At 39.1% G+C, this 20,659-nt stretch overlaps 1 protein-coding gene across 3 annotated transcripts in view; it reads left to right on the forward strand.

Annotated features, from left to right (window-relative positions):
* Positions 1–20,659, forward strand: part of DCLK1 (doublecortin like kinase 1) — a 322,579-nt gene that overhangs the window by 22,448 nt on the left and 279,472 nt on the right. The window lies entirely within an intron of this gene.

Consider the following 20,659-nt stretch of genomic DNA (forward strand, 5'->3'; position numbering starts at 1 on the left):
ATATTTCCATCTGGATGGCTTTAAGAGACATATTTCTAGAACATTATGCATCTTGCATTTAAAACATGATTTCCAGAATTAAAATGAAGGGGAGGTTTCTTTAGTTATGGAGTGAACATCAGGTGACTTAGATGGTTGAGGACATTTTAATGTGAGTTGGTCAGATAAGCCCCCCAAAAGCATTACTTTTCAGTGTCATATGTGGACTTTTGTTAAGATTTGACAAAACCCTGATGGTGAGCTAAATAAACAAACCCTGATTATGTGAATAGTGAATAGCATGATCTGCTAGTCATTCAGAGCTTGCCAGTGTCTTTTTGTTTAAGGTTATATTTTTTAGCACACTGTCTTTGCTGGAAATTTCATTTTTAATGTGGCTATATCAAAATTCTTTTTTTTTAATTTTGAGGGATAATTTGAATGATTTATAGTGTAGTACATATTAAAATCAAAACTTGATTCATAGATTAAAAGATTGATCTTATTAAACAGAAGACTCATACAAGTTCTTAGAGTCTGACACATTCAAACTTTATGAATTAGAAACAGATGCTAATTAATACTAGGAAGAGTGTTAGTCATGAAAGAATACCTCCCTCAGGGATCCATTCAAATGCTCTAAATTGTAAAATTCATTAGGAAAGAAGGAATATTTGCCGGTTGTTCATTTATATTTACCAGTCTTCTGCATGTCTGATAACGCTTGCCCTAAGTGTCATGTGTATAAGGATTCCGCAGGATGAGGTTCTCAGTCTTCTAGATCTGAATGTCACCAACGTATCAGTGACCAGAAAGTCCACTGCTGGCTTTGAATTATAGTAGCAGTACTATGGCAAGCTTCACATAGAAACATTTAAGCCCTTCAGTGATCCCACTTCTAATGAGTTACTCAATCATCATATAGTTTTGTATTGTCATGTACTGAGTTTTCTCAAGATGGGAGTTTACCTATTTTCATAAAAAGTAAAATTTAGAATAAATAATACATATTGATAAATCCTTTTCCTCCTTCCTCATGTCATAATTTTGGAAGTTCCAAATTGCTATATACTGAATATAAAAAATCAGCTTTTCCATCTGCTATCAACAGATCATTTAATTTTATTTATTCTAAGAATTAATTCCTAAAATAGGTAGGATATTCTCAGTTGTTTTCTTCCTGTCTGAATGTATCTAGTGTGGATATTTTATAATAGCTAATTTGCTATGGTTTACCTGTGAATAATCCAATGTAATGGGAAAAAGCCCTAGGTTTAGTGAAAATCCCAGGTTTAATGTCAATCTTGGCTCAGCTGTGGATTAGTTATGCTTTTAGCAAACACTTGACTTAGCCTCATTATAAGATAAAATGATCACCGCATTATAGAGCACTTGTGGAGCAACTATGATAATACACATGAAAACAATTTTGAACTATCATGATGACAGCTTTTTTGAGCACTGTTCTAAGTGCTTTGTATGTATTAGCATGTCTGATCACCATAAGAGCTTGTTTATTATCCCCATTTAACATATCAGGATACTAAGGCACAGAACTTGCTAAACACACACCCAAGACCATACAACTATAAATGGCGGAGTTGGGGTTTGAACCGGTGTAGCTCCAGAGCTTGTGCTGCCGGTAACCACTGTACCACAGCAGTTTATGTCAAAGCACCAGACAGATGTAAATGTGCTGAGGAAGAATTGTCAAGGGGAGTGGTTTGTCCAGGGAATATCATCTGAGAGATTTCTGCTCTGTGCTTTTTTTTTTTTTCTTCCCCTGCAGTCAGTCTGCTGACTGTTGCACTCAACTGTGTTTTGGTCAAGCGTTCAGTTTGCTGCCGTGGCGTTTCCTTCCACTGGCGGCGTGTTCTCATCATAGCAGGGGCGGTGGAGGGCTGCTGAGGAGTTGGATGATAAAGTGGAAAGAACATAAAGACGTACTGCTTGGGTTCCCAGTGGGAACAAAGATGCTTCTTCCTGGACCCCGGGAGTCTTTAGAGTTGTTTCGGTTCAAAAGAGAAATCTTCCCCATAAGCGGTTTGTTAGAATAGAATTTTTTTCACAGCCCTGGCAGAGGTGGAGGCTTGATAAGCCTAAGAATAAACCACTTTCCTCCAAGCCGCCCTGTGGAATGATGCCTGGCCATAGTGGCCATGCTGCCACCCTCTTACCCTGCCCACGTGGTTTTGGGGTCCCCATGCTGTCAACAGGACATCACCCTAAGATCACTTGTCCCACCTCTTTTTTTAAAAAAAAATACTTTAGCTGAGCCCTCACATCAACTCTGTAAATCCAATGCCCAATAACGTATTTAAAGGTAAAATTTCTTTTTGAGTATTGAGGAAGTAGAATTGTTTAAAAATGTGAATAGCTTGAGTGCCTCGAGTAAATGGGTAGAGAGGATGATACGCAAGCAGGGAAGGCTTTTGCAGATCGCCTGTGCAGCCTGCAGATGTAGCCATGGGGGAAACTGTTGACGCAGGGACTTTTTGCTGTTTAATATGTCACCCAGAGGAGATGGCCGCTCTAGGGCATGGACCACATGCTGTTCTCACATTTTTCTACCACCATTCCTTGCTCGCTTGCCTCCTGGGCTTGCATTAAGCTCTCACTGAAGAGTTCATTGTACAGCACTTTTTTGAGGTTTTTAGGCCGAGTTAAGGAAATGAACATGTTGGAAAAGCTGCACCATTTTGAAAAGCGTTTGCAGGAAGCTGTAGTTGGTCAAGATGCCCGTTGTGACTGAGGAGCAGCAGCCTATCTGTGAGCAAACCCTTCCTAACGATTTCAAGGCCATTCTTCTGTTCAGGGGCACTGAAGCTTCGGTGAAAGGTTGCCATAACCTTCCTCTTCCTCCCACCCTTTAAGGTGACTGCCCACCATCAGGTACTTTGCTGGCATGGCTGGGGAGCTCAAGGAAGCAGGTGTTGTGCTTATTTTCTGTGGTGCATTTTTTTTTTTAATCTGGGCCCTGATTAAGGACCCCCAAAGGAGAAAAGGGAACATTTTCTCACTGACGGTTAAAATCACATCCCCTTCCTCCACATCCGAGGGGAGGATTCGCAGGGTCTGAGAGCCTGAGCGTTTGTCCTTCTTGCCCCAGTCCAAACTCTGGATGCTGGGGCTTTGCTGTGGGTTATTCACTCACTCTGCCAAGCGGCTACTCCTAGAGGCCGTTAGGAGTATGACTATTTTTTTTTTTTTAGTGATGAAAATAAGCCCCGAAGTTACCAGATTTGCTACAAAGATACTCTTGCATATCTCCTGACTCCTTTTATGGGAAAGCAAAGCTGGCTGTCTTGAGCTGCTAAATCTGTGTGGTTATTGAATCCTTCTTTAAAGACACAGAACAGCAAGTCTTAGAACAGCAAGTGCCTAAACAGATAATTTATACTGTAAAGATCATAGATAAGGCACTTCCCAACGATCCTCCCTTCCTGCTGAAATATAGCAGTGATAAACTAGATTGCTTTTTAAGTAGAAAATATATGCCTGTCCCCATCTTATCTACTCTTCAGCATTGCAGGTCTCTGCAGCACTGAAGCATACGTCAGTAGTAGAGGAAAACTCGGGGATGTTATATTTTTATCTTATGGACATTTCACATAGGTCATGTACTTTGAAAAATCCACCACTGCTAGCATGCTAGAATGATTTAGGAATAACTCACTGGAGTAAGGGTATTCCTAAACTGATTTTGATGGTGAACAGTGAGAAGAGACGACATGCCTGCCAGGTTGAGGACATCCCAGTAGCTGCCAATAAATTAATATGTTACTATATTTTTTCTGTATCCTTTGATCATGAATCCCCATTGTCTGTTATAAACCTAAAGACCAAAAGATGCCTGTGAATGAGTCATAATAACAGCAGCCATTTATTTTTAGGTGTTTATTGAAATTCAGGCAGTGGTAATGGTGATCAGTAGGAATCTGTGAATCATATATAACAAATTCATCTTTACTTTTTCCTTTTGGTTTTTAATATTTAATTCTAATCTGCAGTAAAAATAACTTGGTCCACCCTTGAGTTTAGAGAGCTTAGAATATGTCTTTCTCTCACAAGTTACGAATGTGGTACACAGTACTATGACCTCTGAACTTGGCTATAGCAGTTGATGAGTGTAGAAAATTTGAAAGCCAGAAGTTTCCAAATAAAAAGTAAGGAATTTAGGATCTGATAGGATTTAGTTGGAATGGAAAAGGAGATTTTTCTATAGATGTTAGTAATAGTGGCATTTCCCCTTTTTTTATTAATAGAAGTTATCTGTGACAGCTCTAATTAACTTCTGCAAGAATATTAAAACCCTTCATTCTCAACATAAAGATTTTGTACTATTAATATTATGATTTGGTGCATTATCTATGTTGTAAAAGTGAATTAACACTTTTTAATTTTGTTTGCAATTGGTGTAAAAAAACAGTTGATACAAGTAATTTAGCTTACATTTTAAAATGTCAAATTAAAATTTTCTATAAAAGCACAGAACACATGTTAAACCTTCCTCATGATTTATTAGAGCTGTCAATTGATGGAAATAGTTGATTTCAAAGAAAAAGAGGCTTAAAAATCATATAACACTTCGAAAATTCAAGTGTTCAGAATAGAATGTGCTATTTTAGGTTACATATCTTTGGTGGATATTCAGGACTTATGAGCTACACCTGTCCTTATGTAGATATTAATTCCTCCAAATTGGGAAGAGTTAAATCCTTTTTTTCCAGTCTGAGCTCCTCTGAGAATGTAATCAATTATGGGTGCCTGCAGAGATGTATCTTTTGAGGCTTAGATTAGTTCCAGCAAAAGTCAGTTTTCTGCAAATTGAATTCTAATTTGCTGTAAAATGAATTCTAAGTTCTCTTAGTGTTCCACTGCAGTACTGAAGATGACATGCCTTTCCTGGAGTTTGAGGAGGGCGTCTGGGGTACTTTTACAACTCTACTGGCTTTGGTATCGCCTCCTAGTGGCAACTTCTGCAGATGCTGTGATGACTGGGAGTCCTGACCTGACTTGGGACTCTCCTGTGCCCAGCGGGAGCATGTTTGGGTGATGGGAAAAACTTGGACTTTAAAATCAGCTGGCCAGTACTGTGTTTCCCTGAAAATAAGACCTACCCATAAAATAAGCCCTAGCAGGATTTCTAAGCATTTGTGCAATAGAAGCCCTACCCTGAAAATAAGACCTAGTGATGGGTGTGGCTACGCAGCACATCTGCACAACCCATGCATTTCCTTGCCAAGCAGTAAAGAAGACGAGCAGCCCTTCTCATCTGCCCCATCATGACAGCTACTATCCCAGAGGTGACCGGAAAGGTGCGGGCAGCCCCACCAACAAGGTTGGCTCCCCCTGTCAGGTCCCGGCTATCCTGTGCATGCTGCAAGCTGAGGCTTTGAGGGCAAAATAACACATCCCCTGAAAATAAGCCCTAGGGTATCTTCTTGAGGAAAAATAAATATAAGACCCTGTCTTATTTGGGGGGAAACACGGTAGTTCTCCCTGCCAAAAAAAAAAAAAAAAAAAAAAGAAAAGAAAAATGTCAGCTGGGTTTAGATTTTCAGTCTGAAAAAATCTAGCTTGAGTTTTCTCATCTAGTCCTGGAAAATTAAGTCAGTATCCCCATCTTACTGATTATTTAAGTTTAAAAAAGTGCCTGCTTTGTAAGTTGTTATGAGAACTAAGTGAAGCAATTCATGTGACCAATTTAGCAGTGTTTGGTACCCAATTATTGATAGCTGTTACACTGGAAAAGCTAAGACTTTGAATTGCTTTTGGAAAAAAAATCATATTTTAAATGTGCTGAAGGAACTCACTATTTGAAATTATTCTTTAATAATGAATTATCACGCTGGGTGCAGTGGCTCACGCTTGTCGTCTTAGCACTTTGGGAGGCTGAGGCAGGAGGATCACTTGAGGCCAGGAGTTTGACACCAGCCTGAGCAAGAGTGAGACCTCATCTCTACGAAAAATAGGAAAAAATTAGTGTGGCGTGGTGGCGCATGACTGTAGTCCCAGCTATTCGGGAGGCTGAGGCAGGAAGATTGCTTGAGCCCAGGAGTCTGAGGTTACAGAGAGCTGTGGTGATGCCACTGCACTCTAGCCTGGGCAACAGAGAAAGATCCTGTCTCAAAAAAATAAAAATAAAAATAAAAGACTAATCATATCTTCCTTTGTAAATGTGGCTTTTCATATGCGATTGCTTCATGGTAGAATAAAAAGAGCATGAAATCTGCAATGAGAAATTTATAAAAAACAAATCCTGACTTTAATACTGTTTAGTGGCTTGACCTTTGGAAAGTTAAATAAACTCTCTGAATCTCAATTTCCTCTTCTTTAAAATGGCAATAACAATGCATACCTCAAAATATTGGTATATATATCGTTAATTGACAAAATATGTATGTAAAGGCCCTAGCTTTACAAATGGTAGTATCTCTATAGGAATTACAGACAGATATTAGTCCTTCTCCCTTCTGATTTCATATTCCAGGCTTTCTTAAAAGTACAGGACACTTATATGGTATCATCGATGTCAAATCATTCATTTTGCATTGGTTCTAGTATAACTGAACTTCTATAACTGAACTAATAATGAATGTATTTTTATTATCCTGTTTATGTCAGTTGTGAATGCAACTCAGATATTATTTTCTTCACTCACTTCTTCAATTGTACAAGTCATTCCTTAGGGGCACCTATTAATTGGCAATCCACCCCACCAAGAAAGTAATATTAATATTATTTTTACTATCATTTGTTACATACCTTCTCTGTGCTGGGCACTGTGCTAGTTGCTACATATATTTACATTGTTGATTCAAGGTAACTTAACTGAAGCATCACCACAGCTCTGCAAAGCAAGAACCAGCTCATTTCTCAAGGTGCATCTCAAAGAAACATTTCCTGACCTCCCCTTGTAAAATTGACAGCTCCCTGTCTTGGAGCCTGTTCATTGTCATTGTATGTAGCCGTGTAACTGTTGATTATGCTGGTCTGTTGTTATGCTTGTCTTCCCTTCAGATTTCATAGAAAGAGGCTAGGAAAGTTGTCCTATTGGCCTCTGAATTTCCAGACCTTGACCTGGTAAATGCTTGTTTAATAAATGATTGAATGACCAGGTAACTGGACGATTGACCAGTTTGCTGTGGGCTAATTGCCTGGCATTAGAATACCACTTGCAGTGTTCATCAAGGTGCATGCAGGTCATGACCATGTAGGAGCTGACTTGGTCCCTGTGGGCTGTGGTCATACGTAGCTGTCAACAAGGGATGTGCTCTCTGCAGCATAAACACAGATTGTAAAGCACTCATCTTGGTGGTTGTTTTCTAGCTTGGGCTCCTTCATGAAAGTCTCTAGGATAATTAAAAAAAAAATACATCTGCCAATTTTAGAGCAATTTTTCTGTTGAAAGCATTTTTATTTTGTGGGGAACAATAGATATTCTGTTTGAAATATCTCGCTGACTAAGTCAGGAGAATTGCTCTAAACCTGACATTGCCTTGGCCATCCAGGGTACGAAGAGAAGAGCTGATCAATACATTCTGTGGATTTAAGAATTGGTGATGGGCCAATAAGATATTCACATGAAAAGCATCTGGCCCAATTATTACACTGACACAAACCTACAGTATTCAAGGGTGTTTGTGGTGGCAGAGTACAATATGTTGCAGCAGATTTCTCTGATTAGTTTAAATCCTTGAAACTAAATTAAATGAAAGAAGGCAGTTTCAGAAATTAAATGGAACTTTAAAAATCCAATTTGAAATCTGAACTATGTTGTAAACAACGTGCCCAAGAAACAAAAGGACAGATGGGAGATTTATTTTTTAATTGGCTTTTTCCTTTGTAAGATTAATATATAATTAATGTAAAGAATTTTGAAGCAAATGGGAAAATATTAAGATAAATTGAAATTACCCACAGTCCCACTGACAAGATGGCCGCCGCTCATATGTTTGGCTATTTCCTTTGCCTCCTTCTTTTAAAAAGTTCAGATCCTTCTCTGTATATAATTTGATTTCTTGCTGGTAACTTCACATGATGGTGTGTCCATTTATGTGGGAAATGTATTAAGCTATCCCCTTTCTAACATTGTTATTTTACTGTCCAGTGTAAGATCCTCTGAAGTCAAGTTGCCAAGTGTTTTCCTCTCTGATGTAGAACTTCTCTCATCTGTGTTCTGACTTACGGCCGATAGTCATAGTCTGACAAAGTCCAGTTGAGGAGCAGATAGTACATAAAGTAGTTATTCTTGAGATGCTGTTCAATATAATAAGTTATTGGAGGTTAAAAGTATCTCAGAATTCATCCGCCTTGTCTAGAATCCCCTTAAAAAATTCACATTTTTCAAAACCTGTCTGATTAAGTAAGTGTAGTATTGTTCCATAAATGCCAGATAACAGGCTCTTTAGGTCAATGGGAACATGGTCACCATTATCCTTTATGAGTCCCTGAGGGAAAAAACACAAGGGAATTCTCTTTCGGTGCATAATCACTCTTGCTTTGTGCTATAACCATTTGTGTACCTGTGTGAGCCCAAAATACCCTGGAGAAGGAAGACAGTGCTTTAATGATTTCTGTATTTTCAACTACCCTCATTAGATGTTAAAATTTGTTGAATGATGTTTCTTGATTTTAACTTGTATATTCTGATAAGTAGAGTTGTAAAAATATAGGGCTAGAAATACTCCTACAAGGAAACTTTTTACTCTTTTTTACTACTTGGAAGACTATAAATTAAACTTACATTGGCATGTAGAAGGATAAAATTGATATTTTATTTTTTTTAAAAAAATCTTCCAGGAAAAGAAATTAACTCAAGGTAAGCACTATCTTAAAAAAAGAGATTAGACATTTTACTTATGAGGTTTCCCTAATAGTATTGGGCTGGTAACTAGTTACACCACAGAAACAAGCTGTGAAGAGTCCTGCTGTGTGCCTAGCAATATACTTCATTCATGCTCTTAAGCTTGTACCAAGAGTGGTCTAGGAATGGTGCAGCAGTGCCACCAGGAGTGTGTAGAGAGGAGACTCTCAGGCCTCACCCAGACCTACTGAGCAGGATGTGTATTTCAACAAGATTCTCAGGGGATCTGTATTCACATTCAAGTTTAAGAAGCACTGCTCAGGAGACTGAAGAGTATGAACTGGAACATCAGAATCCAAAGACCTGAAGATGGCAAACCCTGGCTGTTTTTGCATGGGAGATGGCATTAAACATTAATTTTAGCTGATTTAGCAGTTTTATTAGCATCCTCCCACTGCCAGTGTTGACATCAGATGGCAAGGTATGGCTGCCAGCAGCAACGTTCTGGAAAGCAGCCAGTGCATTAGTATAAAATGTGTTCCCACCGCAGTCTAGCCTCAATGGGTTGCCCATGTGTGGCATCCTGTATGGAGAAGAATTGAAGGTTAAGAGATGCAGGGAAGGCTGAACAAATACTGTGGAAATGCTGATCCAGAGGAAGAGATTAATGTACACGGTTGACACAAAGTGCCCATGCTGTTAGGAGTTGCTGTATGCTCCCCTCCACGCGCTGCACAAATTGAATATTTTCCTCGTGCTGCTTCTGGCTGTCTTCTGTGGGACTGATGGGAAGTCATTAAAACTGCTCCTGAGAGCTGATTTTAGACTTTCAACTGTTATCAGGTGGAGTCTGTATGCAAGAGAAAATTCTTAACATGGACAGAAGGACATGGGGACCTTTTTAATATGTGCAGAAAATGGAGGGGTAACTTTTGAAAATAATTTCCAGCCAGCATGCCTAGGGATGTAGTGGCCAAGTGTCTTATGTATCACACACTTGGCTGCTGAGAATAATAATGGATGGGATAAACCCATGTGCAGGAACTGCCTAGCGATCAGAATTAGAGTGGTTTTCTTGTAACACCGCCTGGGAGGTTAAGAGACTGAGGAGGTATCGCCGAGACTTAATTCAGCTGTCAGCTGGCAGTGACTGCACACTGCTTAGGGCAGACAGGGCTTTGCAAACAGCCATACAATGCCCAGTGACCCCATCAATGGGGACTCTCTTGGATGGGAAGGTCAATTCTATCTCTGGGGTTATAGCTCCAAACTGAGGAGGGGGGTGTGCTCTAGAAATAAGTGGGGTCTCTCTACAAAGAACCAGTAAAAGGTTCATTTCTGTCATTGGTCAATGCTGTGGCCCTAGAAAAAACAGAATTACTTACTCATTTCTCAGGCCATTTCTGGATTTGCTGTCCTATGAAAGGAATAGCATAGGCATGTTGGCCATTTTGTTTCTTGGTAACATCATCATTTTTAGTCTATAGCAAAAATTCCCTTTCTTCTTTATTTACAGTTCATGTCAAATTGGTAGCTATATCCACTGTGTATTTTTAAAAATACATCTGTTTATAAAAACCCTTGGTGCATTTGACAATAGTTATTAACCTTATAGGAAAAGTAAGAATCTCAGAAGATCACATTCTGATGCCTTTGGGGTACTTTCAGCTGGAAGAAATCTAATCTCATACATTACTTTATTGTGCAGAATGCCCATTGCTGATAGTGGCCATGAAAAACAAAGACCTATTACAAAGTCTGTTAGGTCAACAGACTATTCACAGGGTGAGTTGTCTTTGGTTTTGCCAAATTGGATCAAGATGGTTGTGCTTTAACGTTTTAATGTAAATGCCTTTTAGTGTTGAGAATGTGCATGTTTTCATAGATTTGTTAGATCAGTAAACATCTGTTGAGCATGGACTCTGTGCCAGGCATTGTGCTGGCTGTTGGTAATATCTCAGTTCTCTTTCAGAGGTTGGTGGGAGGACTTGGAAGAATTCCTCACAATAGAATCGTAACTGGAAGAGGCCTCTGAGGACTCCCTGGATTCATTGCTAGAGAAACTCGCATTGTCACATTTGTGCATTCATATAAGTAGGGGACGATTACTATAGCTAGTCTTGTTTGAGGATGTCCTTGAATTGTTTGGAAATATGACTGCCCAAACACCTAAAGCAATGTTGCCTTCATATTTTAAATAACTGAAAGGCATGTTTTACTTTACAGTTTAATTAATAACACTTCTAGGGCATTCAGAATCCAAATAATATTAAAAAGCCTACTTTTGTATACCAGCATGCTAGTAAATCAATTTCCATTAAGATTAGTCCCTGTGCTCAAATAAGCTTGTGGCATATTTTAGAAGCCCAGAAAGTAAGTAATCAGTGTCCTCGGTTTCATGAGGCTGCACTTTCCCTTTGAGGTATGTGGTTGGCAGTCAGGTCTATAAAGTTCCCATTCATTTTCTCCCATCAGTCAAAGGAAGAGGGAAGTTATTTTCAAAACTTTATAAAATTATCAAAATGTGTGGGAACTTGCCTGGGCATTTTTACACCCACATACATGCCTTCTGGGGCACAAGAGAAATAGAGGAAGAACCAAAGGAAATGTGAATGTGTTTTGAGGATTGGCAACATTAAATGATGCTGTGTTTTCAAGGCCTTAAAATTATTGCTTTTTTTTTGGAAGGAAAAAATGAGGCCTTACCCTATGTATTTATTGCATATCTCTATCCCTGGTGTCCTTCTCGCCCGGAAGAACTGGTGTAAATGGCCCCACCGTTAAGTGGATTCTGCACATGTGACTTCCCTTTGTCCTATTTGCCTTTTAATTTGGTTTGATATCAGCTGAAGAGAGTATGTCAGACCAGCTCTGGGATACAGCACCAGCTTGTGCCAGAAGATGAGCGATAACACATGGTGTAATGCATCAAAGTTGGAAGATACTTTCTGTTACAACAGCTGGAAACACTTTCTCCCGTTGGCATGAACATTGCTGAGTAATTGGCTTTCCAGGAGGGCAAAGGACTGGAGCTGTCCCTGGGGGTGAGGCTTTGCAGGAAAGAGAATAAAATCATCCTGTATGTTGAACCCAACCCGGGGATAATAACATCAATGAGAACAGAACAGCAGCGGGCATTTCTTACCATATGCTAGGCATTAATTGAAGTTTTCCCTTTCACCACATTAACAGAATGATGTGGTAGATGCTGTTATCATCTCCATTTTACAGATGCAGAGTGAGGGGAAAGTAACTGGCCCAAGTGATTAGTCGGTCGAGGCAGAACGACATTCCTAACCATGATGCCATACTTGATGCTACGTGGTGGTTTCTGAATGTTGGAAGTATATAACATTTAGGTGCATCCTTTTTTTATAAGAATGCTCACCTTTTTATGCTAAGCGTTACCAATTTTGCCCACTGGAATTTAAAAATACTTTTCTTCTGAAATGGTAAAATTCAGGTGATCTGTGTCAGTATTTAAACACATTAACGTTAACATACGCCTCTGTTAGAAAGGGCTTGACTAGGCTGCCAAAAGATTAGTAAATGTTGAGAAAACAACTGAAATATCTTCCTTCGATTTCTTTTAAGTGTTTCTTGCTATTTTGGTTGTTATTTGGATTATTAATAATTATGAAAGTAATTCATTTAGAGTAATCTAAAAAGCTTAAGAATCTTATTTTAGATTATCATAAAAATTTACATTCCCAGCAGTGGAAGAACATCTTTCTTGATGTAACTAACTCATCACTGAGAAATACAGTACAACTATTTTATAGAAAGAGAATATTGTTGAATTTTTAAGCCTGTCAACTTTAAAATTTTTTTTAAAAAAACGATTGCAGCTTTATTAAGCTATAATTTACATACCATAAAATTTACCTGCTGTAAATGTATAAATGTATAAAATGATTTTAAGAAATGTATAGAGTCATGCAGCCTTCACTGCATTGCAGTATTAGAACACTGGCACCCTAGAAAGTTCTCTCTTGCCCATTTGCAGTCAATCTATGTTCCCACCCTCAGCCCAGCAACCACTGATCTGCGTTTTAATCACGCCAACTTTTAAATGTTGACCTCATTTTTCTATTTGAATTTATAGAAAAGACTCTTTTCTACCTTCTAAGTCATTTGTGTAGTTATAGATCCATTAAGTTGATCACCTTTAATCTTGGCTGTGGCCTCCATCCTCTTCGGCCCAATTTGACTAGCACTGGGTTGTTCTGAGGTTTTGTGAGTTTTATAAGTTAACAATGCAGAGAAAATTATGCAGCCAGTTTTAGCACAGTGAACCACTTATTATCTTTGCACGCTTTGCACATATGGTACTTCTGAGTTAATTCCAAACTTAGGTATCTAAGAGGAAAAACATTTCGTGTTCATGGCAGGATGGAATAATAATTGTTGTCCTCCACTGCCCTAGGGCTGTTCTCCAGAGAGCTGTCCTTCACTGCTACCTTCTCTGTCCCCCATTTGGTGATACTTCCTTTCTTACAGTCCCAAACACCATTTATGGGCTGATTAGGTTTCAAACGATATTAACATATTTCAAGCTATGTATCCTTTTGCTTTTTCATCGTTAAAATATGGTTTCCGTGTGCTTTGTCTGCTTCATGGGTGAGATCCAATTATTTTATAATCTCTCTCTTCCTCTCTTCATGACGGGCCTCCCACTTGTCCTTTCATCATTACTATTCAAGATCTTTGAGGACTTTTTTTTTTTTATTACCTATTTCTTTCTTCCCAAGGAAAGAGACTTCATTGTGCATTTTAATATCCTGCTGTACAGCAAAGCTGCACCTGCGGGATTGTGTTCATTGAATGAGCATTGAATGCCTTTGTAATTCAGTGTTAAGATGCTGCTGGCTTTGGGATTCCAGAGAAAGTTGTGTATTCAGTGTCTAGCTGTCTCCTTTTTCTTGTTGTTCAAGGCCATCTCTAAACCAAGGACAAGGGTTGGTCTCACCTGTGAAGCATCTTGCAAGGTGGGAAAGAAAAACTGGTCTCTAGCTGAGTGTCAAAGGCCTTGGGCTTATTTCTAGGCACGATTCTGAGGCTGGTGAGGTACTGAGATTGCTTCCCAGGTATTTCTCCCTCCAATTTCCTGTCTGGGTGAGCTGCCCATCTGAAGAACTAAAGGATTTTTGGAGGAGAGTAGCTGCATTGAAGAGAATTATATGTAGATGACCCTTTTCAAAACCAATGGAACTGATTTATAGTTTTTTTTTTTTTTTTTTTTTTTTTTTTTTTTTTTTTTTTGAGACAGAGTCTCACTTTGTTGCCCAGGCTAGAGTGAGTGCCGTGGCATCAGCCTGGCTCACAGCAACCTCAATCTCCGGGGCTCAGTGATCCTACTGCCTCAGCCTCCCGAGTAGCTGGGACTACAGGCATGCGCCACCATGCCCGGCTAATTTTTTTTTTTTTTTGTATATATATTTTTAGTTGGTCAATTAATTTATTTCTATTTTTGGTAGAGACGGGGTCTCGCTCAGGCTGGTTTCGAACTCCTGACCTTGAGCAATCCGCCCGCCTCGGCCTCCCAAAGTGCTAGGATTACAGGCGTGAGCCACCACGCCCGGCTGATTTATAGTTTTTAAACCCCTTTCGGGGGGGCTTTATTATATAGGTTTTATTTTAGTTATTTAATTTATCATATGAGTTCATTATAATTCATGACAACAGAAAATAATAATAACAAAATGGAAAAATTCTGTTCATTCCAGTGATTAAAGGCAAATCAAAACCTTGTATCTTTAACTGATATTTTCTTATTTTATCTACAACAGTGGCTCTTAAAGTTTGGGGGGGTCACACTCCCCTTTGAGAATCTTATGACTGCTATGACTGTATCCTCAGGAAAGTTCCACTTCTTAGGTGGGGTAGCATTAAATATTTCTTTTATGTGCTTATCAGTGTTGAGTCTTTGATTCTCTTACTTTTTGAGGAGAATTTACATGTCCTTGATATTTACTCATCAAGTGACATAAATCAAATATTGTTTTAGATCATCTCTAATTTCCTTGCATTTTTAGTAGTGCTTTTCATGAAGCAATGAGGAGATTGAGCCCAGAAAGACAGATGAGAGGATGCATTCTGCCACCTGTGTTCATTCATGACTTTGATTATCAAAAGAAATTTCTGGTTCTTGACAAAATACTCCCTATTCATAAAGAAATTATCCAGTTCATTTGGCATGAGCCTGCTTTCTTTCACTTTCTGGGCCTTCTTTATCACAACAGAAAGTCTAGAGCTTTTCTGCACAAAGAAAGACACAAATATGTGGTCCATCTTCATCCCACCTCTGCTTCCTTTTTTCTCCTCTTTCTTCCTTTACACCTTAATTTATTCCTGTCATTTGAGCCTTTAATAAGTGTGAGACAATTCCACCTTTCTTCTCATGTAATTCTTTCACCTGCAGGGAATCATATTCCTGGCTTTTAAATTGTCCCTTGTTGTGCAAGAAATGCTCTCCAAGCCTCTTCATCATCTTGTCCTTTGCAGTACATTTTCAAAATATTGGTTCTGGAGCCTCTAGGGGGGTCCATGAATGTGTCCCAGTAATGACATTTGTTTTAATATCCTTGAAAAACTGTAAGTAAAGTATAATTATTGCTTAAAAACTTTTTCCTTAAAAAGGAATCGATTTTAGAGCCAGTAAGTGTGTAGCTAGTAACCATGCGTGGCAGTTAGTGTGGATCTAGTGAAGGTCTCCATTTCTTAGCTGGTTTATCACTCAGCGGAACACCCGGAGCTGAGAGCCCCTGGTTTCAACCATTGTGTAGCTTTAAATAGGTTTTATTTTAAGCCATATCTTGTTAATTTAATATTCATGACCATGGGTTAAATATAGGAAGTTAACAAGAAGCAGAATGTAAAATGATGATAATGCCATTTTTTTATAAACCACATTAAGGTGTTTCTAGCACTTAAGAAAATAATACTTAAAAGAAAACATAATGATAACTTTATCCAATGTAGTTTTTATTGACTGAGATTAAAACTATCTACTTTGGCTATTAGTCAATAAGATGATTAGGGAGTATAAAATTTTTATCAGGTTAAAAGAGGCAGATTTTTAAAAATGTTATAACATATATTTTAATTTTTCTTTATTTTATTATAGATTTGATTTTAATACCAAATATAGTCATTTAAAAAATTTAAATGTAGTTGCAGCTACTCAGAAGGCTTAGGTGGGAGGATCACTTGAGCCCAGAAGTTTGAGACCAGTCTGGGCAACATAGTAAGACCTAGTCTCAAAATAATAATAATAAAATAATAATAATTTTTATGCCCAAATCATATATTTACCTTATAAATTAAAATTAATTGAAAATATACAACATATTGATTGGGAAGAACAAATTTTATTTTTATATTTCATAAATATTATCTAAGTTCTATTAGTATATTTCTAATTTAAAATATTTTATTTAAAATAACTAAAAAAGTATCACAATTATTTAAAAATTCCTCAAGGTGTTCAAGGTTAAATAGTTCTATAAAGAAATTCTTGGGAGGGGGAAAGGATTGCAGACATAAGGACCTGGATTATAGCAGGGTGATTGAATGCTGATGTGCTGGCAATGAATTTGGCAATGTCATGGACCTCAGGATCTCTAACTTGGTACTTTGCTTTTATCAGGTGCCTGGTGTATGTATGTTCACTAAAGGAATTTATGTACAGTGTTTTCTTCATTTAAGAAAATGGAAGTCATACTCCAATATATGGAAACTTAACTGGGCAACTTGTAGCCACCATGGGAGCCGTTGGCTGGGAGATTCATTATAGCAGTTATCCTTTCACCAGTCCAAGAGATAGTACTGAATGAAGTGTTGGTTTTATTCACATAATGACTTCTGTCAATCTAAATGAAAAATGTGCCTACTTTGTTATTCCTAGCCAACTTATATAATTTGCCAATCTGTTCCAAATAAGGTACACGGCCAACTTTCAAAGTGAGCTGTGCGAGCAGTTCTTCCTCCACTGTGTTCAAGAATAAGACCAATTACATATTTAAGGGTTTGATATAGAAGTGGGGATTTTAAGAACATCTCATGACACAGTCTGTTAATAGTTTTGAGACACCAATACCATTTTTGTTCCTTATTCAGGAAGGCTTAATTATCAACGATATTGACAATACCTTTCTCTCTAAATCCACATTTTTTTTTTCTTTTGACTTTCCTTATTTTCAAGCTTTCTTATTCAGTTCATGCCTATTTTGTGTGGCCTGGGCTCTTGACCAATATGCAAAGGATATGCAGATGGTAGAATTTATAGAATTTAGTGACTGGTTGATTGTGGGGAAGGACAGGGAGAAGTGAAGAAAAGGAAAAGGAAAGAGAAGATATCTCAGATGAGGGATATGCCTTGGGCAGCAAGCTGGAGAGTAGTGATATTAAAAGTTAAATAATATAATGAGCATAACAACTACTAAGAGGTATTCAGCAGTTTGCCATGTGCTAGGGACTATATTAAGCTCTTCATGTACATTATAAAATTTAATCCTCACACTAACCCTATGTAAAATTTATATCAGGTTAATGAAGGCATATAGAAATACTTGTTTTTTTCTCTTTTGCAGATGAGGAAACTGAGATTTAGAGGGGCTTTATAATATGTTCAATATCACACAGCTAGAAAATAACTCAAGAGCCAGAACTCATATGCTGTTGCCTTCCAGTGGGAAAAATGAAGCAGATTTAGAGTTGTATACAGTGAACAGTATCACATGCTGCTAAGAAATTAAATAAAATAAGGACTATTAAGTATTGGCAAGTAGGAAAGATGGTGAGAGGATATTCTAGGCAAAGGGAGCAGCATGGGATATCGCTCTGGGATAGGAAAGCTGAGTGATCCATCCAGAATGATGATGGATATGTTGTTGCATTTGGGGAGGGGGGGTGCCCAGGACATAGGAACATGGATAAATATGAAAAGTAGGTGGAAAATAATGCCAGTAGTAGGGGGAGTGGATAGCTAGTGATGGGAATGGGATGGAGGACCCAGATGAACAAAACTCATAGCAGCCTTCACCTTCTTACTGTCAGCTTTGAGTGCTGACAGTGACACACATCGCACTAGCAGTAGTGGCTATTTTCTTTATCTGCCTTGACTCCTATGTCATACATATTTATATCTCTACTATGTCATGACTGAAATAAATTTTCTAGACTAACTTTATCAATATATAGAGAATCAAACAGAGGAGGCATCTCTGAAGTTTGGTTTGCCATTTTCCATTTTATGCCCAAATGTGGATTAGAAGTTGAAGATCAGTCCCTTGTCACATAGAAAGACAAGACGAGTAAGGCATGGGTCCTGCCCCAACACACTTAGAGTACAGCACAAGAGACCAGCATTTCAAGAAATGATCTAATGCTGTGTATTGAGTGCCCGTGGAGGTCCTACTGAGTTGAGGGACTGGCTGTTGGCTGGGGACCAAGACAATGCCATGATCAGGAGGTCTGTATCGCCCAGCCCTGCTGTTTCTCTGAGCTTTCACTAGCCTCATGGGAGCATCCTCCTGCCATCTTCCCTTTCCCTGCATTTCCCGGAATCCGGTGAGTCGTTCCATGGCTCACCCCGTCTGCCCCAGAAACGATCTAGGAATCTATTTCTCCCCTCCTCCTTGCATGTGCTCAGCCTCTCGCTCTGGGCCTGGACCTTTGCGGAGGTTCCCTACTAGCTGGTCTGTTTGCATCTTGTCCCTTTCCCCTCCGACCTATCTTCCGTGCTGTCCCCAGGAGACCGACCCTAAGACCCAGAGCTGATTAGGCCATCGTCCCCCTTTCATCCCACTTTGGCATGTACAATCCTTCGAGATGTGGGCCTCTTCTCCATTTCCATCTGCATTTCTTGCAGTTTTCCCCCCAGTCTCAGTTCTCCCAATAGCTCACCGTTTCTAACCCCAAGTGTCTGTGCAGTCCCTTTCCCTCTGCTTGATTGCTCTCCAGCTGGTCTTCCTGGTGACTTTTCTCAGAAGACAAGCTCCCTGGCGTATTTAGACGGCATCCCTGTGAGGAGAGAACCAGCATGCTCGTGAGGCCATAGGCCAACAACTTGTGCTCTGAGAATTTTCATCCAGAAAGCCCTGAACGTCCAGACCCAAAAAGAACTATTTTCTCTTTTGTCTTTATACTTCACCAGACCAATAAATGTTAAATAACTTTCCTCACCATGTCGATAAACCTACAACTATTATGTCACTCCATTCTTAAGTGAAGCCTCCTTTATGGTGTATTGCAGAGCATTTCACAGTTTATAAAGGCAAAGTGCATTGAATTTTTTTTTAATGATCTTTTCATTATTTATTTAAACAATTTTTTTTTTAAAAATAGTACTAGGTTATCAACCTAACGTTCATTCTCACAAAGCATGTGGCACACTTGGGGAACATGGTAATTGAAAACACACATCTGGATTACTAAAATGTGTTAATCCTCTCCAGTTGATCTTAAATAATGATTAGTCACCAGCAGAGTAAAAAGCTTTGGTTCCCTCATGCTGCCAAGGGGAGATCAAAGTGCTATCAAACTTTCCCACCAGCTATGGTCAGAGTCACTCTTGTACCAGAGGAAAGAAGATTCTGTCTTGCTTTGTATTTGCAATGTTGGAGAGAAAAAAAGAAAATCAAACTGGGCTGGATGTTATTAGTGTGAGAAAAGAGTCGGGGCCTCAGAAACAAAAAGGACATTAAGAGAAATGAAATAACCAAAACTGCCCATTGCACGTTTCTTGGTACAAAGAAAAAAAGAAGATGCTTTTGCCAGAGAGTGGAGGTGGAAAGAAGAGAGTGACAGGAAACTTTAAGCAAATGGGGTTTGCAATGTTTTGCAACCTTTTGCAATGTTCCCATTTGCAAATGGGGTTCCTGTTGGTGGACAGTCCCGCAGAGAAGCGGGAATGGAATGGAATGATTGAGAGCTGCCCAGGAAAGATGTAGACAGGCTGAACTTGGAATCAAGATTCTGTTTCCAAAGCCAGAGTTACATTAACTGCACAAAGCACATGGGAAAGCGTGTGCTGCTCTCTAGGCCTAACAGGCCAGTGGGTGTCCACATCATTGGGTCTGCGTCTCCTGGGTTGCCCAGCTGCTTACAATGTGATGCTTCCTGGTGAGGCAGGGAAGAGCTTGCATATTTAATCATAGAGCTGTGAGATTTTCCACAGGAAGAGTGGTTTGAGGTGGGACAGAAATCAGGCCTGTGGAAGATACTAGAAAAAAAATAATAAAACTTGCTTCTGAAGTGTATCAATGAGTCTGGCAAAAGCCATTTTGAACTAGTTTCAGACTTTTTTCTTCCAACTTGCATATATAAATAGCACCTATGGTGGTAAGTAGATTGAGAGAGTTTTTTGTTTTTTTTTTACAGATATAGAATAAAATTTTGCTTCTTTTATTGGCTATTGATACTTCATCTATTTTTTAAAAAGTATTCTGAAAAATTTAGAAACTGTAGGATGGTTGAAATAGCTACGAGAGCTGGGAAGGAGTATACTGTGCACTAGAAAGGTAGACTAAGAATAGTTTAGCATTCTCCAGTTATTATGAGCTAAGACATAAATGGAAATGTGGTTGTCATGGGGATTATTTGCAGTAGGATAAAGTATTTTGGCTTGTCAAGAGACACGGATCTTTTCCTAGCGCTGATGTGAAGGTTCCAGTCTCCGCAGCTTGTCAGGGTACCTGGGGCACCTGGCACGTCCCACAGACCGGCCAGCTGGCACTGCCCCGGCCGCCGGCTTGCTGGCACAAGGCTGCCTGCTCTCCTGCAGGGCACGTGTGCCATCTTACAACTGCCTTCCCGGGGGTCCTGGAACTGTTTCCTTGCACCAGTTCTTCCCCACTATGGAAAAAGGTC

The sequence above is a fragment of the Microcebus murinus genome, chromosome 13 (assembly GCF_040939455.1).
Source record: "Microcebus murinus isolate Inina chromosome 13, M.murinus_Inina_mat1.0, whole genome shotgun sequence".
NCBI classification, from domain to species: domain Eukaryota; kingdom Metazoa; phylum Chordata; class Mammalia; order Primates; family Cheirogaleidae; genus Microcebus; species Microcebus murinus.